Source organism: Thamnophis sirtalis, unplaced genomic scaffold (genome assembly GCF_051295495.1).
Source record: "Thamnophis sirtalis isolate CommonGarterSnake01/CBP01778 unplaced genomic scaffold, rThaSir2_p1.2 scaffold_5, whole genome shotgun sequence".
Taxonomy (NCBI): Eukaryota; Metazoa; Chordata; class Lepidosauria; order Squamata; family Natricidae; genus Thamnophis; species Thamnophis sirtalis.
This window is the reverse complement of record NW_028261385.1, coordinates 73,927,765-73,952,378: the sequence shown is the minus strand read 5'-3', so window position 1 is coordinate 73,952,378 and position 24,614 is coordinate 73,927,765. Positions and strand designations below refer to the sequence as shown.

The 24,614-nt window shown below is 38.2% G+C and overlaps 1 protein-coding gene across 12 annotated transcripts in view; it reads right to left on the bottom strand.

The window, feature by feature from the left end:
* The window catches only part of KDM4C (lysine demethylase 4C), a 226,842-nt gene extending 207,656 nt beyond the window's left edge, over window positions 1-19,186 (bottom strand). For 5 of the 12 annotated variants that reach the window (XM_087716051.1, XM_087716052.1, XM_087716045.1 and 2 more), the window contains exon 1: window positions 19,034-19,185. The gene's annotated coding sequence lies outside the window, so the exon portion shown is untranslated. Of the gene's footprint in view, window positions 1-9,122; window positions 9,209-9,511; window positions 9,593-19,033 lie in introns of those variants that run through there. The other 7 variants (XM_087716054.1, XM_087716048.1, XM_087716055.1 and 4 more) reach the window with 5 other exon arrangements.
* Window positions 19,187-24,614: the final 5,428 nt, after the last annotated feature.

The window sequence follows — 24,614 nt, the reverse complement described above, 5'->3', positions numbered from 1 at the left end:
ACAATTGAATTGAATCGGGATCCATCTTGGAAACGAACCAGTTAATGTACAGCGCAGCTGTAATAGTCACTAATGAACTAGGCATTAAAATCAAAGTACTTAGTCACACAACAGAAAAAGCATCAAAGCCAAAGTGGAAAATCCAATTAGAACAAAAAGTCAAAAAATTAAGGGCAGATGCTAGTAACTTAAAGAACATGCATGAGCAACGGCTTAAAAACAACAAAATCATAGATCGGCTAATCAGAAGATATAGATTGGATACAAGAAACATCAATGAAGCTGTAGAGATTGTAAAACATCAGATAACAGCAACAGCTAGAAAAATTATATGAGGCACGAATCATCCAATATAAACAAAATCAGCAATTTCGATCAGACCAACGGCATTTTTATCAAAGTCTTAATGTAAATGGTGACACCAAAAGTGAAAAACCAGAAAAGCAAGCCACAGTTGAATTCTGGAAAGAATTGTGGGAAAATGCAAAGGACTACAATAAGGAAGCAAAGTGGATACATGACTTTGAGAAAAGCATTGGCAACAAACAAATGCAAGTATTAGAAATAACAACTGAGATGGTCAAAAATCGAGTAAAAAAGGTAAAGAATTGGACATCACCTGGAAAGGACCAATTACATGGTTTCTGGCTCAAATATCTGACCAGTTTACATGCAATATTGGCCAGGCAACTGAATGAATTTTTACAAAAGGGCCAAATTGATGAATGGTTGACAACTGGAAAAACATACTTGATTCAGAAAGATGCAACTAAAGAAACAACACCTGAAAACTACAGACCAATAACATGCTTGCCAACAACCTTCAAATTACTCACAGGCATTATTGCAGATAACATGATGGATTATTTGGAAACAAACAACATCTTGCCAGTAGAGCAAAAAGGCAACAAAAGAAGGAGCACGGATGCTGGCCAGCTGAGTTCAACCTTTTTTAAAGACATTTTTCGCCCTCTCCAGGCTCCAGAGGCTTTATAGGAGCTGGGGGGTGAAAAGAGGTCCTCCAGAGGCTTCAGGAGCTTCCCTGAAGTCTCCAAAATGCAAAAAAATGGCCCTATGGGCAAACTGGAAGTTTGGGAATGGACTTCTGGTTTGCTCAGAGGGTCCTTTTTAGTCCTCTGGAGGCTCCGGGGAAGCCTCCTGAAGGTCCCTGAAGCCTCTGGAGGGATTAAACCGAGGCTACGAACAAACTGGAAGTGACTTCCACTTTGCTTGTATGGTCGTTTTTTACCCTTCGGAGACTTAAAGGAAGCCTTCTGAAGGTCCTTGAGCCTCCAGAGGGCCTCTTTGGTGGCAGGGGAGGCTGTTTTTGCCCCCCCCCCCGGCTCCTTTATAGCCCCTGAAGCCTGGGGAGGGCAAAAAAAGCATGGAAAAATGGGGGGAGCACCTTTCATGTGTGCATGTGCACTGGGGGTCACACATTGCATTATGGGTTGTGGCATACCTGCACACGAACCCCCTGTGCTCCCCCCTTATGGCACGTGAACCAAAAAAGGGTCGCCATCGCTGATCTAGACCAGTGTTTTTCAACCTTTTTTGTGCAAAAGCACACTTTTTTCATGAAAAAAATCATGAGGCACACCACCATTAGAAAATGTTAAAAAAATTTAACTCTGTGCCTATATTGACTATAGATAAAGTAATTTTCCCACGGCACACCTTACACTATGTCACGGCACACTAGTGTGGCGCGGCACCGTGGTTGAAAAACACTGATCTAGACTATCCAATATCTAGTCTACTTCAAACAGCTGACACTAGTTCTATGTTGGAAGAGAGGTTATTTCAGCATATCTCTTAAGCTGCTCCTCTACATGGGGCAGCCTTTGAAGAGTATTCGGAGACTTCAACTCGTCCAGAATGCAGCCGCGCGAGCGATTGTGGGTGCACCTCGGTACACCCACGTTACACCTATCCTCCGCGAGCTGCACTGGCTACCGATCGGTCTCCGGATACGCTTCAAAGTGCTAGTCGTAACTTATAATGCCCTTCATGGTATTGGACCTGGGTACTTGAGAGACCGCCTGCTGCCAATTACCTCCCAAAGACCCGTCAGATCTCACAGGGTCGGCCTCCTCTGGGTTCTGTCCACCAGCCAATGCCATCTGGCTACTACCCGGGGAAGGGCCTTCTCTGTGGCAGCTCTGGCCCTTTGGAATGAACTCCCCGTGGAGATCCGGACCCTCACCTCTCTCCAGGCCTTCCGGAAAGCCGTCAAAATCTGGCTGTGCCGGCAGGCCTGGGGTTGATGAGTTCGCCTCCCCTCTCGACTGGTATGGCTGTATGATTTTTGTGTATTTTAATTATGTGTACTGTTGTTTATGTTCCCTTTCCCCTTTGAGTTGTTCACCGCCCTGAGTCCCTCCTGGAGAAGGGCGGCATACAAATAAACCAAAACTAAACTAAACAAAAAGATGACATCGTCTCAGAGAAAGGACTCTGTCAGAGCAAGTGATGGGTGGGTACCATTGGCAAAAGGTAATAAGTAACCTGGTCCTATGCCATGAAGAGCTTTATAGGTAATAATCAGTTTGAATTTCACTTGGAAATCTACAAGAAACCAGTTCAGCTCACAGAATGAAGACTTCATTTAAGAAGTCTGAGAAACACTCACTATTATCCACACCAGGCCTGAGGAGAGAGTGATGTAGCCAGTACATTGTTCCAGGGCCCAAGGAGCTCCAAAGAGGATTTTTTTAAAAAATGTTTAAAAAACTAATTTTTTTAAAAAAAACAATATTGTCTATATACGTCATACTCTACTTTGTGTGTATACCAAAACTGCCTTGCAGCCTTGTTTGATATAACCTTTATAAATTTGAAACTCAGTGAACAGTTATTTATGCAATTTATTGAATTTTGTAGTTGTTGTAGTTGTAGTTGAGTTTATTTATAGGCCGCCCTTTTCCCTGAGGGGACTCAGGGCAGCTAACAACTTGTATGGGAGAGGGGAAACATACTATGACATATAAACACAATGTATAATTAAAATCGCGCAACATTCATTCAACATTCGGGTGGGGGCGGATTATACTCTTTACCCCCAGGCCTGACGGGATAGCCAGATCTTGAGGGCTGTGCGGAAGGTCTGAAGGGTGGTGAGGGTACGAATCTCCACGGGGAGATCGTTCCAGAGGGTCGGAGCTGCTACTGAAATTTTAATTACTTATTTAAGTTAAGTTTAGTTTCATTTCATTTATGAATGTATTTTATATTTCATTTCAGTTTATGAATGGTTATGAAATGTCATCTCAAAAATCTGGAGCTCAAAAACACAAGAAAAAACAGAAACATGATGAGATTAATAAAAAGGGGTGACAAATGATTTTTGAATTTTGCATTAAATGCAAAACAAGCGAAACTAACCAAAGTGTCTTCTTTTTAATATATTTGCAAGTATGTTTGAATGTAATTAATACATGTGCAATTATCACATTATTGATTTATGTGTCCACGTGTAGCAGGGGTGGTATTCACTTACCTTTCCTACCGTTTTGCAAATGTAAGTGTGTGCACATGTACTTTGGATAAGCAGGTGGGCAGGGCCACCCACAATTTCCACTACATGGTTTGGGCGAACCGGTCTGAACCAGCAGAATACCATCTCTGATGCGTAGGAGTGGGGGCCCCTATTAGTCTTATTCCAGCACTTAATCATCCTTTTGGTGGCCTTGATTCACATCACTTCTTCTGGACTGAATTGTAGCTTTTAAACTCCCCCATCCACTCAAGCCAAGTTTACCTATTCCCCTCAAAATAAATAAATAACTATTTGGGTCATCCTCTTATGTTCATGCTTGCTTTATTAAACAAAAATCTGAAAAGAGATCTGAAAAAAATACTTGGTTTCTTTGCTTTTCCTTCAAGTACTCTCCTCTCTTGCTATGACAAATGTAAGCTACAATAGAGTACAATAGATCTCAAGATTATCATAACATGGGAATAGGTTTTAGCTAAATGTAAAAAGAAACACAATATAAGCAATTTCAATTTCAAGCGTTTTCTGGCTACAGTGATAACATCTCACATTTGTATTTTTCTTTGAAAACTAATACAGACTAATCTAGTTCTTTGGTATATAGAATATTTAGAAATATGAATTATTTCTAATGCAATGTTCTTGAAGTTAGGTCATGACATTATGAAGATTTTTTTTTATTTTTGAAACCTTTGCCATATCTATTGCATATAGTTTACCAGAGTTTTCAATCTGAGTCATTCTTGTTTCAGATACTCACAGAACTTTATTACAAATAATAAAGTCAGTTATCCTGATTCTTTCTTCTGCTGTTGGAAAAAAAGTTTAAGTCCTTTGAACTCTAAAGATTATTCAGAATTTGTTTATAATACATTGTTTAGAATACATTTTATTAAATGATAGATTTGGGACTAATAAAATTGCACTTATGTAGTTTGTTAGAAATTGATTTTTTTTAAAAAATCTATTAAGTAATATTTCTGGAAACGGGTTATAAATGTTACAATAAGTAATATTTCAATATAGTATAAAGTGAGATTAGATCAGTTTAATGCTACGTTTATACAACATGGCTTAATAAAGCAAAGTATTTGGTTATGTTCTTCTTTTTAAAAAAAAATCATACATCATAATAACCTATCAATATATAACTAAAATAGTCTAAGGTTTTAATGATCTAACACAGTGTTTCTCAACCTTGGCAACTTGAAGATGTCTGGACTTCAACTCCCAGAATTCCCCAGCCAGCATCAAGTTGCCAAGGTTGAGAAACACTGATCTAACATATGTGAATCTAAATAGGATCAAAATATGCTTTTATACAACTTTTCAATCTGAAACCCTGAAATTTCATAAAAAAGAAAGTTCAAAACTCCAAGTCTTCTTTTATGATCAGTCATTTCCAGCTCATATTCCTTTAATATATAGGTGATGTTTGCATTATGCCCATGCGTGAAAACTTTTTATTATTATTTTAAAGCTCATTTGCCATGTTTGGAGCATTCTGCTTAGATCTGTTTAAGCTCTCTCTTTGATTAGTTTCTACATTACTTATATCCTGCCCAATTCTACAGTTTGCTAGCCATTACAGTATCCGCTTAGATTTTATGCTCTATCTTTTGTTTCAGGAAATATATTGTGCTCTCTTGGAGTTAATCCCTTTAAGGTTTGAAAAACAGAGTGCAGACAGCACATTACATAACATAACCTTCTCCCACACCTCACCTTTAAAATCCTCTTTTTAGATAATTATTCAAACTGCACTTACAATCCTAGTCTTTAAAGTAAACTTGTTCATGTGCATAATTGTGTTTTCATTTCACTCAATATTACTTCAGGCTTTTGAGTGATTTTATTGATTCCTAAAGAAGCATACCTCTTACTCTTTTCCTGATGAAAAGCCTAACACTCTGAATAGAGTCGATCCATAGGAACCTTTCCAGAGCAAACAGGTGTGCCTGAAGTCTACTCTGATGTTAGTCTCTTGCTCCAGGAGAGACTGAAAAGGAAGCAGTGGAAAAAGATAAGTCTTCATGGAATACCCAACTCCTACAGCACTTTTATAGAAACAGACGCAGAGTTGGAAATACAATACAGTACTTCATTTTGGCCAAGTATGATTAGACACATAAGGAATTTGTCTCCGGTGCAGAAGCTTTCAATTGTATGTGCAAAGCAACAAAATAATAATCATAATATGGTATCAATAATAGGAGGTAGTAAAGATAATAATAATAATAATAATAATAATAATAATAATAATAATAATGTACAGCGCAGCTGTAATAGTCACTAATGAACTAGGCATTAAAATTAAAGTACCTAGTCACACAACAGAAAAAGCACCAAAGCCAAAGTGGAAAATCCGTTTAGAACAAAAAATCAAAAAATTAAGGGCAGATGCTAGTAACTTAAAGAACATGCATGAGCAACGACTTAAAAACAACAAAATCATAGATCGGCTAATCAGAAGATATAGATTGGATACAAGAAACATCAATGAAGCTGTAGAGATTGTAAAACAGCAGATAACAGCAACAACTAGAAAAATTGAAAGATATGAGGCACGAATCATCCAATATAAACAAAATCAGCAATTTCGATCAGACCAACGGCGTTTTTATCAAAGTCTTAATGTGAATGGTGACACCAAAAGTGAAAAACCAGAAAAGGAGGCCACAGTTGAATTCTGGAAAGAATTGTGGGAAAATGCAAAGGACTACAACAAGGAAGCAAAGTGGATACATGACTTTGAGAAAATCATTGGCAACAAACAAATGCAAGTATTAGAAATAACAACTGAGATGGTCAAAAATCGAGTTAAAAAGGTAAAGAATTGGACATCACCTGGAAAGGACCAATTACATGGTTTCTGGCTCAAATATCTGACCAGTTTACATGCAATATTGGCCAGGCAACTGAATGAAATTTTACAAAAGGGCCAAATTGATGAATGGTTGACAACTGGAAAAACATACTTGATTCAGAAAGATCCAACTAAAGGAACAACACCTGAAAACTATAGACCAATAACATGCTTGCCAACAACCTTCAAATTACTCACAGGCATTATTGCAGATAACATGATGGATTATTTGGAAACAAACAACATCTTGCCAGTAGATCAAAAAGGCAACAAAAGAAGGAGCAGGGGCACAAAAGATCAGCTTCTAATTGATAAAATGATATTAGAAAATTGTAAGAACAGAAAAACGAACTTGAATATGGTCTGGATTGATTACAAAAAGGCATTTGACTCACTGCCACATAGTTGGATCATAAAATGCTTAGAAACAACTGGCATTAGCAAAAATATTACATCCTTTACTGAAAAGGCGATGAAACAATGGAGAACTGAGTTGGCAGTAGGGAATGAGAGCTACGGAATGGTTAATATCAAGCGAGGAATTTTCCAGGGTGATTCACTTTTACCTCTTCTCTTCATCATCGCAATGATCCCACTATCAGTAATCTTAAAAAAAATGAAATTAGGCTACCAAACAGCCAAAAAAGCTGAAAAAATTTCGCATTTACTATATATGGATGATTTGAAACTCTATGGAAAGTCAGAAATAGAAATCCAATCATTGACAAATACAGTCCGAGTAATCAGCACCGATATTTCAATGCAGTTTGGCATGGAAAAATGCGCCACTGTATCCATAAAAAGGGGCAAAATCACTGCATCTGAGGGAGTTGAAATGCCCAATGGCCAACTAATTAAATGCAAAGAAAATGAAGCCTACAAATACTTAGGCATTCTGCAGTTGGATAACATCAAGCATGGAGAAGTAAAAACTATTGTCAGACGAGAGTACACCAACAGAGTTAGGAAAATTTTGAAATCTAAATTGAATGGTGGAAATACAATCAAAGCCATAAATACCTGGGCAATACCAGTTATAAGATACACAGCTGGCATAGTTAACTGGACACAAGCTGATTTGGACCTTTTGGACCGAAAAACCAGGAAGCTAATGACAATGCACTACAGTTTACATCCACGTGGTGATACTGATAGACTATATCTGCCCCGAAAATCAGGTGGCAGAGGATTATTACAAGTGAAGCAAACAGTTGAAGAAGAAAAACATGCACTGGCTGATTATTTAAAAGAAAGTCAAGAAGATCTATTAATCGAAGTAAAGAACAAAAATGTACTGAAGGCCCAACAGACAAAACAAGAATACAGAAAAGATGTGATAAAATCAAGAATGGAGAGTTGGCAGAACAAAGCACTGCATGGTCAATTTCTGGAAAAAATAAAAGATAAAGTGGACAGTGAACAAACTTGGTTATGGTTAACAACAGGTACATTAAAGAAAGAAACAGAGTCACTAATCCTGGCTGCGCAAGAACAAGCTATCCGCACAAATGCCATTAAGGCCAAAATCAAAAAATCCTCTGATGATGCCAAATGCAGACTTGGCAAAGAAGCTGTTGAAACTGTTGATCACATACTCAACTGCTGTAAAAAAATTGTGCAGACTTATTATAAATTGCGGCACAATTCAGTAGCACAAATGATCCATTGGAATTTGTGCAAAAATTATAATATTAAAACAGCAACAAACTGGTGGGAACATCAGCCTGAAAAAGTCACCGAAAATCAGATGGTCAAGATCTTGTGGGATTTCCGTATACAAACGGACAAAATACTGGCGCATAATACACCAGACATCACACTGGTTGAGAAAAATAAGGTCACAATCATAGACATCGCAATACCAGGTGATAGCAGGGTTGCCGAGAAGGAACATGAAAAAATCGCAAAATACCAGGACTTAAAAATCAAAATTCAACGGCACAAACCAGCAGTGGTAATTCCAGTGGTAATTGGCACACTGGGTGCTATTCCAAAAGCACTGGAATTACATTTAAAACAGTTAAAAATTGACAAAATCACCATCAGTCAAATGCAAAAAGCCGCACTGCTTGGATCTGCATGCATAGTACGAAAATACGTTACGACGTCCTAGGCCCCTGGGTGGGGCCCGACTAGTAACCAATGCCAAATCCGGCGAAACAACTGGCCGCTGTGATACAATTGTATAATAATAACAATTTTTAAAATTATTAATAATTGAACTTTACAGTTTGATGGATGGTTACAATTTAATTATTATATAATTTTGTATTTAGACTTTCCAATTTGCAGCCCAAATCTTAGAGAAATTATACAAAGACAGTAAGCGAACTGTGAACAAAATGTTTTTCAGTATATATGTCTGTCTACAATAGAAATAACCACCTAACCTAAGAGAACATAAACCACACAGTATACATATTCTATGTTTAATTAAATCTCTTAGTTTGAATTAAGGCTAAGCAGGATATAATGTTACACTGCTACTCTCTTATAACAAAGACTACAGATTCAGCCCACAGTTAACAACTCTCACGTGTCCAAATTATAATATACCAGCTGTGACTTTTTTCCAAACAAGAGGAGCCAAGAGGATCATCTATTCTCAGTACAAAATATTTGCAGCAGTCAAATCTGTCAAACGAAGTATTGCACATAGTGTTCATTTTCCAAATATTCAGATATGGATTATTAACTTAAATCTACAGATTTGATAATAAAACAAGTTACTGGAAGATATACAGTTCTTATTTAACATACCGTAATATGGCATCTACTGGTGAATTGAAATAAATAATGTGACTGTGAAATCTCTGACTATCCAGTTTCACTAAAATGTACTGTCCCTGAAAAAAATCAAAATATTGGGAAACAAAAGACAATTAACTGTAGCCTAACATAATATTCAACACACAAAAGGAAGCATTGATTGAACCAATCTTGTCTATCAAAAATTAAGTACACTTTGATTAACACAGTTCACAAACCTAACACTTGTGTTTTCAGCAAGAAGCAAAAGCTGCTTATAAAATGCGACAATACTATTAATTCCAAATAACCTAAACTGTATAAAAAATGGGGTGGGGATGAGGAGAAGGATAAAATATATCCAGAGCACATGGCACTGATAATAAGCTTTAAACTTTTACCTGCCTGTACAAGCACAGATTAAGTTTCCAATTACTCCTCAATTGAGATCATTCTACACAGCACATTGACAGCAGAACTATCACAGCTTACATTCAAGGTACTCTGAAAGCCTAAATGTGTTCAATATTTTAAAACCTATTGTACTACCAACACGTGTGCTGATGCAATGTAGTGCTACTCTTGAGCAATTTTAAATATTAGCTGTGGGATATAGACATTCTGTGTATTTTATATGTAATATTCAAAGTTAATATTTTATATTATATATTTTATATTAACTTGCCTATACAATATATAGAGAGATTTAATATATAAATGTGTTAAATATTAAAGACTAAATCATTATAGTTGCCTTTGAGTTATGGACTAGACTGCAATTTTCTTGGCAAGATTTTGGAAGTGATTTGACATTGCCTCCTTCCTAGGGCTAAGACTAAGTGAGTGGCCCAAGGCAGGGGTGTCAAACTCGATTTCATTGAGAGCCGCATCAGGGTTCTATTTCACCTTGGGGGGCCGGAGTGGGCATGGCCTAGCTCAATAAATTCTAACATGTAAAAATTCAAATATATTTAGCGAGAGAAACAGAATATATAATATAGTAGCAGACTGATTTTGAACACTGAACTCTGTAGGATAGATTGTTTTTAACAAAAGTGCATTATAGCACACCTCTAGCAATCACAGGATTAAAAGCATAATCCCAGAGAATTATCTGGATTTGAATTGACATCATGGAGTCCAAATAAATGATAGAAGAACTTCAACCTATTCATTATCTGAGGGAGAGGAGGAGAAAAATTTTTTAAAAGGTAAGAAGATTTAGAAAAAAGCCAGTTAAGGGTATCTTTGTCGAATAATCCTAAATTTAGCAAGGAAAGATCAATTTTTACGTCTGTCCAGGTTGGACTGAGTCTAGAACTGGGAGGAGCCACCAGTGCATGATGACATCACAGATTGTAGACCCAGTCCAATTGGTTACTGAACAGAGCAAACCCAGTCTGGCTGCTGTCTCCACTAACATAGGAGAAGTTTTCAATTGCCATAACCTCAGAATTTCCAGAAAACCAAAAAGCAAATACAGTGCAAGTAAGTGAATCAGAAAGATACTCCTGGTTATCAGAAAGTTACATAGCGGAGCTTGGATAAATGTCTGGCTAGAAATGCATTCAGGTTCCATATGTGTTTGTTGAGTTCATGACACTGATAATATGTACATGCTCTTATTGATGCATACTGGCATCTCTTCACAACAGTGTTTTCAATCAGGAGCAAAGCCGTATCATCCTAGTCAGAGATGGGTTTCAAATCCCGGTGCTACCAGTTTGCCCGTGCTCACGTGTGCACAATGCTTCTGCGCATGCACAGAAGCATCCAGGTGAGTGAGCGGAGCCTCCTGCCACTGCCACTCCTTACAAAAAACATTTTCAGTGGCACTCATAATTACAAGTTTACAGATGATGCAACACTGTGGGGCTTCTCTAATTTTGTGCATGAAACAATCTTTTTTTAAAGAGAATTTAATACTACTCATCAATATATCTGCCCTTAAAAATGTAAACTACACACTCTAGTATGTTATTCTTTGTAGCAATTTAGTTTACTATAGATAAAGTATAGTTGCCTTATAAAAACTAGGGATTGCTGTTGATAAACAGCTCATGAAGTGTTTTATTAAGAAATGCTATGGGAATTAATTGTTTGAAATTGTTTGAAAAAAACAGTTCAAAGGTGGAAAAATACAAAGCAGCTTTGCAAAAAAATCAAAGGGGGCAGTGGATGAAAAACTAAGGAATTTGGGATATTTAAGAAATAATAAATTTATAAATTTATAATATAATAAATAAATAACACTATTTATTTGTATATATCCAGAATCTTACAGTTGTAAAGATAATTTAGGTACAAGCATAAGTAGTTTGACATCATTTTGAAAGCATATAAATAGAACTTCATGAAAGTGAAATTATTTTATAACTATGCACGTTTTGAAAAATCAGTGACATACAATTTGGAAAAGAAGATAATCCAATCTTATCTCATGTTATCTGTCCATGATTATCTGACTGAATATAACTTTTTAGTTTAATGGGTTTCCAGGGGAGGTCATCCTTTTTTTGAATTTGCCTCAGATAGGCTAGCAGAAAACAATATTTGGTACATTAGGATATTCATTTAGAATCCTGATCTCATGCTAATATATTGAGCTAATCCCTTGATATATATAATGATATATGGATACCATTGTGTTCTAATCTGTAAAATATTTATGTTTTTAGTAACCAGAAAGAAAGTCATTCACTGCCTCAGAGGATGACTTAAAGATAAATTACTGTGCATCTGAAACCCCAAGAGACATATATCCCAGGAAATCTGACATAGGTTTAAATGCACCTGTAACTACTAAGCCTGTGATGGCGAACCTATGGCACTTTTTGCGAGCACACGAGCCATCGCCCAGCTCAGATCCACAGCACATGCCCGTAAGCCTCCTGCCAGCCAGATGATTTTTGGCTCTCTAGTGCTGGCAGGAGAAGCCTGTGAATGCGTGGAGAGTAAGCGGAGGTCACACATGCATGCGCGAGGGTAGGGGGGAGCGGAGGGGAATGTGCATGCAGCAGGGTGAGGGGTGTGCCATGGCTCCCCCATACCCCATTTCTAGTGCTCACCCCGCCCCACCCGCACATGCATGTGCGACCCCTATTTTGGTGCTAGCAGGCCTCCTTGAAGCCTCCTGGTACCAAAATCAGGGATGGTTTTGGCTCTGTCCTAATGGGAGAAGTTCAGCACTCAACTGTGACTTGAAGTGAGAAGCTGCTCCAGATTCACCAAATGAGTTTGCCTCAGTCAATGGGGGGGGGAGGCCAAAAAGAGAGTGCCAAAGCCACCCCCAAGCTATTAAGATGAAATATTGCAAATGCTATGAATCATACACCTCTCTTCAGCTACTTGAGAAAGAGCTTGGGAGTTCTCCCTCCCATTATATTGCAGGAGAGGTGGCCAGACGGGCGGGCTCTCTCAGCCACTACCAGATGAGCATAACTCCCTAAAAAGCCTGCTTGCCTCTTCTTCCCACCCCCGAGTGGGAATCACTGAGAAAGAGACCAGGAAAGTGGTGGTGCTTGGCTGCAGCGCATTTGCAAGCTGCCTAAAGTTGCGCCGTCTGTCTGGTGACGCAGGTCCAGAGAAGAGGAAGAAGGAGGGGGGGCTGTTTACTGGAAAGTTGTGTATCCTGTGCACTATTACTGCCGAGCTCAAGTAACTGCATTCATGCATGAGCCCACACACATGTAGACATCCACATTGCCCTTTAAGGCAGAGGAAACGGGTGAGAAAAGCTGATCGTCGCCCGTCTTAATTTCCAAAAGCACTCAAAAGTTCTTGCCTGTTGTCATTTTTCAATCCAAAGGCCCTTAAGAAGCACATGCACACCCAGAAATGGAAAAGGTCAGATGGAGAAAGGCGTGAAGGAGCGATGGCCATTGTCCCCATCCCCCCTTTCCAGAAAACAGCCCCCCTTCCTTCTTGCTCTTGTCTGGGCCTGCTTTGTCAGATAGGCGGCTCAACTTCAGACAGCTTGCAAACATGCCACAGCCAAGTGCTGCCACCTTCCTGACCCCTTTCTCAGCGATTCCCACTCAGGGGTGGGAAAAAAGAGGCAAGCGGGCTTTTTAGGGAGTTATCCTCATCTGTCTGGCCACATCTCCTGCAATGAAATGGGAGGGAGAACTCCCAATTTCTTTCCCAAGTAGCAAAGGGAATGTGTGATTCATAGCGCTTGCAATATTTCAGCTTAGTAGCTTGGGGTGTGCTCTCTTTTTGGCCTCCCTCCCCCACCCCACTGAGTGAGGCAAACTCATTTGATGAATGAGGATCCAGAGCAGCTCCTCACTTCAAGTCAAGGTTGAGTGCTGAACTTCTCCCATTAGGAGAGAGCCAAAGCCATCCCCGTTTTTGGTACCAGGAGGCTTCAAGAAGGCCTCCTAGCACCAAAATGGGGGGCGAGGGAGGCAATCCAGGCCCCATTTTAAGTGCCAGAAGGCTTCAGGGAGGCCTGCTAGCACCAAAACAGGGGTCACGTGCGCATCCACAGGGGTTGTTGTGGGGTGAGCGGGTGAGTGCGTGCATGTGTGCAGGGGGTGTGAAGCCTGCACTGAGGCATTGGATTATGGGTGTTGGCACACACACATGCACTATCGCTTTTGGCACCCAAGGGAAAAAAGATTTGCCATCACTGTCCTAAGCTAATGTCATAGCTAAATGGGAGACACATCAAAAGAATTGTTAACATAAAACAATAGTTCACATTCTGAATAAGAACAAAAAATCCCTATGGCTCCCTGTGCAGTATAGTGTCCCAAACCTCCCTGTAAATATTGTTTATTTATATTTGCATCTTTATGATATCTATTGTGCAGGAAACAGTCTTTCACTTAACTTTTTTAATAGTTGTTAGCTTGGTTCACTATTTACCAAAATTTGGGTTAACCAATAAGCCAAAGACTATAAAATTATCATTAATACCTACACAATATTTTGAGCACAAACATGGGTCATCCTAGTTGATTTATTTAATTAAATATTTCTAATTAAGTAATTTCTTTCCTTTCTAAATCTCTCCTTATGCTGCCTTTTTCTCCCTCATAATATAATGAGAAATGCTCTTTGAAATGCCCTTTAAAATCAGTACAGAATAGCAGCCTCAAACACAAATTCTTATGAATTCTACATGAAGACCTGTTCATTAGTCCGAGGTCTTTTCATAGATAACACAGAAGTTTCAAGTGGCTCAAAAAGGAAGTACTATATGTCATTAAACGTAAATTTATTTTACTGAAAACGAGAATAAAGCTTTATTATTTTATCTTTTGCCATTTAAGTCACAGGGGTAGTACAAGACACACCTTTTACTCATCCTAAAAGAGGGTGAAAATTTGGGTGCGTCTTATACACTGAATGTAGCCCCGCCCACCCACTGGCCCCCATCCTTTGGCCTTTGTCTCCCAGCAATTTATCTCCTTACAGCAAACTAAGAAAATGGAGCTTGCAGAGGTGACAATTGGCTATGACAATCTCTGCAGTGCTGAAATTGAAAGTGAAACTTTCTGTTTGTTGCAAATTGCTGGGAGGCAGATGCAGGTTTCGTTTTCTTCTAATCAGGCTAAACTGAAACAGGCTGTTTGCTATAAGGAAGTACCATAAGTCAATAACTATAAATGCCTATAGAATGTTCAAATTATTAGACTTATTTTTTTAAAAACTGCTTTATTATTGTTCTAGACAACTTAACAAAAGGAAGAAGCTTTTTAAAATAAATGCTTGATCTGAAGAAGGTCACTGCTATTGTATCTTCTTTTAAATAGCAGAGAATAACGTATACTTCCAGAAACCACATTAATTTTAACAGCATCTGTACAAGTATAGTCTGAAATGTAACACCACAAACAGTGTATATCTTCTGTACTGTTTGCTGTTTGGTGCAAGGAAGAAAATTGCTGGGAGACAGAGGCAGATTTTTTTCCCTTTTCTTCCTCAAAAGCTAGGTGCGTCTTATACTTCGGAGCATCTTATACTCCGAAAAATACAGTAGCTTTTCTGCAACTTTTAACAAAATAGTACATCATTTTCATCTTTCAAGACAAAGATCCTATTTTACAGAGATTAGAGTTAGAATGCCACAAGGCCCATCATTAAGTAAAGTGAAGTTATCTGTTCAAGCTGCAGATAATATGAGCACAGCAATTGCAGACTCTTAAACTGTTCTCCCAGTCCTCTACCTGATCTTCCCATCATATCTTTTGGATAGTAGACTTGAAATTACCTTGCAGCTTATCTTGTATCCACTAGATAAAGGGTCTCCAAACTTGGCAACTTTAAGAGTTGTGGATTTCAACTCTCAGAATTCTCCAGCCAGCATGGCTAGCTGAGAAATTCTGGAAGTTGAACTCCACAAGTCTTAAGAGTTGCAAAGTTTGGAGACCCCTGCTCTAGATTAATATATTCCCCTCAATATAGTGAAATATTTTTTTTCTGACATCAATTTTGATATATATAAAATTGATAATATTCAATAAACAATCCAGCAGGCTTCTGTTTGTGGAACCAGGGAAAGACACCACACCATTCCTTACCTCGGGAAGTAAAACAAGCAGGATTGCCATATTTTTGAGGGTACACACTTTCTTAAAGATTAAAGCTGAATTTCTTCAGGGTTCAATAACTTGGTATTCAAATCACAGTAAGCAAAGTATACATCATGTACAATTTAATTTATATTCTGTGGTACAATTCTACTTTTCATAGAAGCTAGTCACATAAATTACAGTTATGTGTGATTTATGCTTCCTTAATACTACCCAAAATGAGCCGAAAGGTATGTCTTTTAAAGGTAAGAATATTTCTATAGGTTATTCTTGACATTTGTTTCACCTTCAGTCACATAATATGTTGCAATAAAGATCGTTCTTTACTCCCAATTTTCTTTTTAAAATCTAAGATTAGCAGGAAATGATCAATCTATTAAAAGATTCGAGGAGGGGGGCTAAAATTTTTATAAAAAGGAAAATTGGTATTGATCTGTAGATTACATTAAAATGTACAACAGTCTACATATGAGACTTTTATGCAGAATTTTATGAGTATTATACAACTTAATTAGATATTTCTATAATTTTAACCCATTGTTAAAAATAACCTCCAATTTTAATGTCAAAAATTATATAGTTAAAAAGTTCAATAAATGTAATAATGTATTTAAAATTATAAGAAGTTAAGAACTAAGGTATAGAATGACAACTATGAACCAAATCAGAAAACCTAGTTAACCAAATGCTTGAGCTATCAGATAGGTCTTCAACTAGCCACACTTAATGTAAATCCCACCTGAAGAGAGAGAGAAATGCACAAACAGTTCTGTCTCAAATTGCCATGTCCTACATTTGAAATTTTAGAAACTACCTCAAGAATAGTCCTAAATACACCAAACTCATAATCTAGCCTTCAGGCTAACAGTGTATGTATATACTATGTATAAACATACTATGTATCTGTGTCCAGGAGGAACCAGAACTGATAAATTGGTCAGAAAAATGAAATCTTTGCTACAAAGTTTTTACTGATCATGACGAAACTAGAGGTGTATCTCCCGATTACCAAATACTCATTTAGAGAAAGGGCACCATATCAAAATCAGTAACATTTCTAACATCCAGAGAAAAAAACGGATACAGAGTCTGCCTATCATGCTGAGACTCAGACTCAGCTGTCCTTCAGGCAACCTATCACCAATCTTAGGGCATATTCAATTTCTGAAACATTTTTCTAGGTATAAGCCACATTGTGCATGAGAGGAAATTTAAATTTGAGAATTTATAAAATATTTATACATCAGAATTCATTGTAAATAACATGGAATACGATTTGCATATATTTCATTAAAAAGACAACCTAAGATGCCCAAACAAATTTTAAACAAATAAATACATTAAGTACTCAAATTTGATCAATTCTAGCACACAATTACTTTATCAGATGCAGTTTTAATAGGTAAATCTATGGCATCCAAATGCATAAATGAGTGAGCATTTTGATACAGCTAAGCTTGAAAAAATAGATTGAATTATTCTAAACTATTGCCTCAAAAGCTAACAAATGATAAAACTGGTTTTAAACTGATTTGGGAAAAACTGTATTCAGATCTGGGATATAACATATGTTTATTCCTATAAATATAGAAGTTTCAGGATTCTTCAGTGAAAGTAAACCAAATCAAATTCAATGAATTTTTGAATTGAATATAAAAAATGAATATTAAATACTTTTAAGAAGGAAACAATCTGTCAGTATTAGAAGTCTTCATGTCAAGTTATGGGAACTGAAAATAATAAATGGTGCTAAGTAGAACATAGTAAATTTATCAGAAACCTATTGGGGCAAAACCTGAATATAAAATATAAAATCTTGAAAGGGACATTGCAGTAACATTTAAGATGTAGACTAAATAAATTCCACTAAAGCAATGGAAGATAATTTAAACCAACATATTTTGGGTAGAAATAGATTTGGTGATGAACTAAAACCTATACAGACAAAACAAATATAAGATAATTTTGCATCATTTTCCATTAATGGAATGAGGGGGAGAAGTTATTTTTCTTTGCATTTTAAAATAAATTAAGCCAGTTTTAGAACACTGTACATTTAATTTTTGTAATTTGCACATATTTACAACTTTCACAACTATTTTTTAAGCAAGTGTTCTGCCAAATTTCAGTAGTCTGGTCAGAGAAAGAGCCCTGGGGAATTAACAAAAATGGCCAGTTGTGGTTGCGTATTTACTACCCTATTAACTGATCTAAAACACTAATTCTTTATATAGCTAAGACACTCCTTCTTTATACAGATAAAGAAATAAATCATACAAGCAAATCTTATAATAACTCCAAGTAAACTAACACTCATTGGATAAAACTAATTTCCAGGTCACAAAAAGAGGCAGACTTAGAATATCTGTGAACGAAAAGGATTTGTATATAAATGCTGATGCCATCATCTGTCTGTTTAATCTTTGTGGTGTCAGTTTCCAATATAATTACACATTAGATGCTTTGGTTTTAATTCAATGTACTTTCAAAAGCAGGAATAGAGAGGAAGTCCAAGTTTTCATTTTTCAGAATGTTCCAAATACACACAAATTTAATGTTTAAAAAAACCTCTGGCAGCCCAATTTTTTTTTAATGCACCTGATACCTAGCTATTGAAATCCCTAAAATTACTCTGAAGCATGACTAAACCTTATAAAAGAATTTAAAAAAACCTGACTGCAAAAAACATTTAAACATAGCTGCTTAGGGGACCCAGCTTCCTCACTTGCGAACTCTGGGGGCAAAACACCTGAAAGAAACCTAGTTATTTGGTCTTACTCAACGATACTTCTCTCTGCCTTTGCCAATTCCACAAAAGGCGGGGGGGGCACCCAACAGCCTCTTGGATGCGACCACAGCTGGTCTCAACCCCGAAGGCCACCAGTTGCCTGGGATTTCTCTCCCAGCCAAGGCCGGCACTAGGCTTCCCCCTCCGACCGGCCCTTCTGATTTCTTCTCCCTCTCGCCCAGCCTACTCATCTGCCTCCTCCCTCATCAGTAAAGCTTTTACTCCCCGATAAAACAGAGCTTCCATATCCCCTCTCCTCCCCTCGGTTATTTTGCTTTCCCCACGTCGCCCTCCGGGACTACTCCCCCACGTTTCTCATGAGGCCAAAACCCCACCAAAAAGGTCTTCCTCCTCCTCCATCCCCAGAGGGCCAACCCCGACACCGCGTCCTTCTCTTCTACTCCTTTTCCCCACCTCAGCCCGCCCGGGGCAGGGCTCGCAAGCAGCCTTTCCCGTCGACTACGGGGCATCCCCGGCCCATCTATCTCCCTCAGGCTCTTTCTCGCCGTGGGGGGAGAGGGGGGGAGGAGAAGCCGCCTCCGCCAGACAAGCAGGTCAAGTCAGTCCTCCTCCATCACCTTTGCCCATTTTACCTGGCCGCCAGAGGATGTTTCAAAACGACGCTGCCTCGAGGCAGGACTGGAGAACGCAGGTTGTCAAAAGTCGCCGGACTTCCTTGAAGCTTCCAACTACGATTGTAACTATCACCCCGCTCCCTCCCTCCCTCTTTAACACACACACATATACACACACACCCCTCGCTGGGACTTGTTGTTCCGCACACCGATGACAGCTACGAGCTGCGCAGGCGCAGTCCGTTCGGGGAAGGGAAAGGAGGAGGAGAAAAAGAACTTCCCACTCACCCAGCCAAGCCCCGCTCCCTTCGCTCGCCGCGAGAGCTTTTTGAGGAAGGCCACCCCTGTGACGTGAAACGCGGCGGCTTCCTTTCCGCGGCCACGTGACCTAAGTGGTTGCACACGCGACCTGTGCGGTTCCGCCGCTAAGCTGTAGTGCCATTGAGTTGGAGCGTTCCGAAGAGGCGCGAGGCTGAGGAAAACAAATCCATCGTGTTGGGTCACGTGGGCCCTGCACGTGGGATCCTGGCTGCTGGGCTTCTCTCCCTCTCTCTCTCTCTTTTTTTAAAGACTTCGGGGAAGCTGTCTTAAAAAAAAATCTCATCAGAGATTGAAATCATCAAGAGAGGAAGAGGAAGGGAGGAAGAAAACAGTTGTGGTGGGGCGGGGAAACGCCTCCACCCCGCCTTGAGTTACGGTAGCAACCTGGCAGGCAGCCTATTCCCACAGGCAACGGGGAAGTGGCTGGAAATCCAGATTGTTATCCTCAACCTAACTTTTAAAAGTGTGATGGGTGAAAAGGAGCTTTCTTTGGATTACTGGGACTAGGTTAGCCTGTGAATCGGAATCCTAGTTGCTACTCTGCCATCTTTTTAAAATGTCTTGTGAAAGAGATAGGGCTTATCCCTATTTCAACCAATTTCACTCATAAATTGGAAACTGAATTGTTGGAAAAGCTACCTATCCTTGAGTTCAGAAAACAGAATGGGATGGTTTGTAGGCTGAAGTGCTGGGGATAGAAAATCAGCTATTTTGCATTACTGTGTTGTGTAAGATGTTACAAAGGTGATGCAATTTTCAGATAGCAGCAACAGGTAGAAGTATCTTTGGTGGAACTCAAAAGCAGTATGCAAATAACTCTTACTTCAATTTCCCTGTTGTGTCTGCCATGACTTGGTTTGCTGGATAGTCAATCAGTTAGATTGCTTTATAAATGTAATAAATAAATGTGTACATACATAGTTGTAGGTTGTACGGTTTGCTTCTTACTAAGTAGTTCCGTGAAATTTTAACAAATAATGACCTGTGTAAAATGCAGAGTTGAAGAGTAAATCCCAAGATTGGCAAGAGTTGTTATGAATCAACAACTTGAGTCCCACACCTTCCAACTCAATAATTATCCAACATAATTTCCAGAACTATATTTTTGTAAATATTGCTCTGCCTTTCTAAGGGATGCTAGGGGATAATCAGTGTGAATGATACTTTCTGTCCACCAATAATAACAAAAAATGGACATCAGAAAGTTGTTCACTAAACAGAAAACCAATTAGAAGGACACAACTCAAGTGAGACCAATGTATGAGAATGGAGACACCAGCATATTCTTCTCTTCTGATGAGGCTCCAAGGCCCTTGGAGAAAACACATGACATAAGGATGATGAAAGCTGCAGTGCCAGTGCTACCATCATCTCTTTCAGTGTGATGACATTTTGAATCTTCATTTGTTCACCCAAAGAATATAGGACTGTGTGTTAACATGCAGCAATCCAAACATTTTTCTAACAGCTATCTTTTGTTTGTTCCATCTTAATTACTAGGTGCAATGAAGCCTATCCACCAACATCATAGCTTGGCATGGGCTGTTGTCCTGTAGTGAATTCACAGGCCTATCACTACCTTCCTATGCAATGCATACTTTTTCCATGAGGAAAACTAGAAGCCTTTCTAGAACTAGGATGTCCAGTTGTCTGAAATAAAACCTGGATTGCCCAACATGGGTCACAAATAGGAGCTGTGATGATGGGGAAGCAAGAAAAAGGAGAAGAGGAGGCCCTCATCCTTATTACAAGTCTCCCTCAAAATAGAGTTCTCGGGGCACAACTGTCACTCAGTTTGCCCTGTTCAGAGTTTCATTAGTCTCTGGGCTATAGCTTTCGGTTATCAGTTCTGGAAAGTTTGGATCATCCAAATTTCAGCAGCCAGAATTAAATTTGCCAATCAGAAATAGCCATGATTTTTTTTAGTTAACTCCAGATTTATGCTATTTAACTTAAAATGCTGTTTAAATTTTTAGAGCAGAAATCAGGAACCTTAAATAATTAAGAGTTAGCCAATAAATTTAATAAACAAACAAACCTTAAACTAATAGGCTTAATGCAATCTACCAGACAAGTCAAACTGTTGTGGTCAACCAGCCCCTTTTCTCCAGCAATACTAGCCATTATGCCTTCTCATTTATTCGTACACACATAAATCGAGTCTATACCACTCTCTAAAGTAAGGTACCTTTTAACAGAGAGCCAGTTAATGAAATACATAATCCCAAAACAAAAAAATTGGATTACCTCTTTGAGTAATTTAATGCAGATGTTAAACTGGGGAGCAGAGAGAGAAAAAGAGGCAAAGTTGAGCCCTATGACCATATCGGAATAAATCCTCCCTTATGATCCTCCTCCATAATCTCCAGTTTGAATGCCTACTTTAGGAATGAATATCACCACTTTCAATCTCCAATTCGCCCTACTAATCACTGGCCTGGTTGATAGTATAAGATACTACTGAAGGGTCTAGCAGGGTCCAGACAGGTATAAATGCGCCCTTTAAGGTTCCAAAAAAGATTATCCAGCACAGACTCATTGTGCTTAGTCCATGTCCTGATTGAACAAACATCTACATCCTCTACTATTCTCTGTAGGAGAAACCCTGGGCCTTCTCCAAAACATTCTCCCCAAATAGGATACTAAACATGTTGCATCATACAGCAGAATTTGTAGGTGTTCTTACTATTAATACTACCAATGGCAACATACAAGCAATATTGATCATTTAACACAAAAAATGATTTAAAGTAAAACTTCCAACTTTTTTCAAATCTTCTATATAATAGGTTTTCAATATTAAGATCAATAGATTATCACCAAAGCATTGATTCCAAGTAATAAAAAGAATCAAAATGTAATTTTTAGAAAGTTTACCGCAATATTCAAACTAATATAGTTGCAGGATCCATTTTGGGTCGGTCACTGGCATCAGAGGTTTTGTCTTCCAAGCTTTTGGATTCATGCTGGAACCCATCTTCAGGGATCTGCTGGATTGATTCCTGCAACATTATTCTGGGACATATATATCTGCCTTTATTCTTGACATTATAGTGATAGGATCTATATTAAATCTACTAAAACCTGAATCTCAAACTGTTCCACTAACTAAAGCTGTCATGTATAAATGGACCAAAAGAGTGCAGAAAAATAATTTATACTGAGTATATCACATGGACTAAAGAATTCCTAAATAGATACCCTGTTTTCCCAAAAATAAGACCTCCCAATCAGGCTTTTGAGCGCATGCACTAAAATAAGCCTTCCCCCCAAAATAAGCTCTCTCCCTCAAAAATAAGCCCTCCCCGAAAATATTGCAACACAGCAGCAGCCATGAGGTGACCATGCTCGCTGCCTCTTGTACCTCAAAAATAATAAAACTCTTGAAATAAGGCCAAACGGGAAAACACGGTAATGAATTTAGTACTTATGAAAATGATAATTAGTTGTTGATAGTTTCTTATTGGTATCAGTTCCAATTTCAGCCAAATAACAGAGCATTCCACAATTTGCCTAAATACATTAGAGTCAGAATTGAAATAACAAGTGCACAAATAATAAATACTATCATGTCCCACTAATTTAAATACCAATGAACTGTGCAAAAAAAGGGGTACTATATTGTTTCACTTTGGCCCTAAATTGGCAGTAGTTTTTTTGTTAACCAGGTACCCAATATTTGGATTTATTACTAGGGTTTTGTGTAATATTTTCCCAATGATATATAATCTGATAAATTCTGCTTTTGTTTTCTTTTCTACCCTTGTTAAGAACAGGTTTGATTATTCAGCTGTTCAGTGGTTCTTTGGCCTTTGCTGCAATCAAAGTTTGCCACACCTCCCCTGGAAATCTCAATTATGTAATATCTTAACCAAAATCCATAGTCTCATTTTTCATAGACATTGCAAAGTCTTATTTAAAAAAAAACATGTTAAAAGGATTAAAATATTTTTAAGCCAATTCTACATCTGACTTTTGAATAATATACCAGGAACCACACTTCAAAAAGTAGATAATCCTTGGGAAAACTGCCCTTGGTTCTCAGATTGGAGCATACAAAAAAGTAAGACAGTATTACTAATCATAAATTATTCTCCTATTAACCAATCTACTGTGAAATATCTTGAATGCAAAATAAAAGGTGCTCATATCATCGTGTGGACAGTAGGTGGCAGCCTTTGCTTTTTATTTGTATCAAATTATTTCTCCCACATTTTGGAAATAAAATATTCTTGACAGGAAGAAAACTGGCTGTACAACTAATCTGTTTTTGAAACTGAAAATTCTAATGAGGATTAGAGAGAAGAACATATGCAGATGTCAAATTGATAATAACTAGATGTATTTTGGCTTTATTATAAATGCTGCCTACCCACTCTAGAATGCTATTTAAAACCGGCCTTATGAATATTGTTCAACTTGAAGCTGGAAAGAAAGTTTGTAGCTCCTTTAGCAGAATGTTCACTCCAAAGATGATGTCATTTTAGAAATGACAGAAGCATTGGTCTCTTGCAACAGTTTGTTAGAAAACAATTTATAGAAGTGATTGTCTTGAGACTCAATTTAAAATTCATCAATCTCCTTCCTCTCAGATAAAGGAATGGTGTTATAGGGAAAACCTGGGACTCTGCTCTTAGTAATTGAAAGACCTGGATTGTGATCAACTTACAACTACAACAGAATTTTTGGTCATAAGTCATTGGGGTCATATTGAGATATCATTTGATCAGACTCAATTTTATGACCATTTTTATGATGGTCGTGAAGCAAATGACTGTGGTTGTAAAGTGAGTCACATGGTCATTAAGCAAATCCATTCTTCCAACCAAAAAGAATGACAAAAATGTCACAAATCGCAGTCACACAACGGTAGGATGCTGTAAAAGTAAAGGTTTCCCTCGCAAAAGTGCTAGTTGTTCCCAACTCTAGGTGATGGTGCTCATCTCCGTTTCAAAGCCGAAGCGCCAATGCTCTCCGAAGACATCTAGTGGTCATGTAGTCGTCATGACTAAATGCCAAAGGTGCACGGAACGTTGTTTACCTTCTCACCAAAAGTGGTTCCTATTTTTCTACTTGCATTTTTACAAGGCTGGCAGAAGCTGGGACAAGTAACCAGATGCTGTAATTGGTTATAAATGAAAGCCAGATGCCAAGTAACAAAAAATGTGATCATATGTCTGGAGGAGAGGGCACCAGTTGTAAGTGTGAGGACAAGTCTTAAGTAACTTTTTAAAAAATCTATTGCAACTTTGAATATTCGTTAAGCAACCAGTCGTAT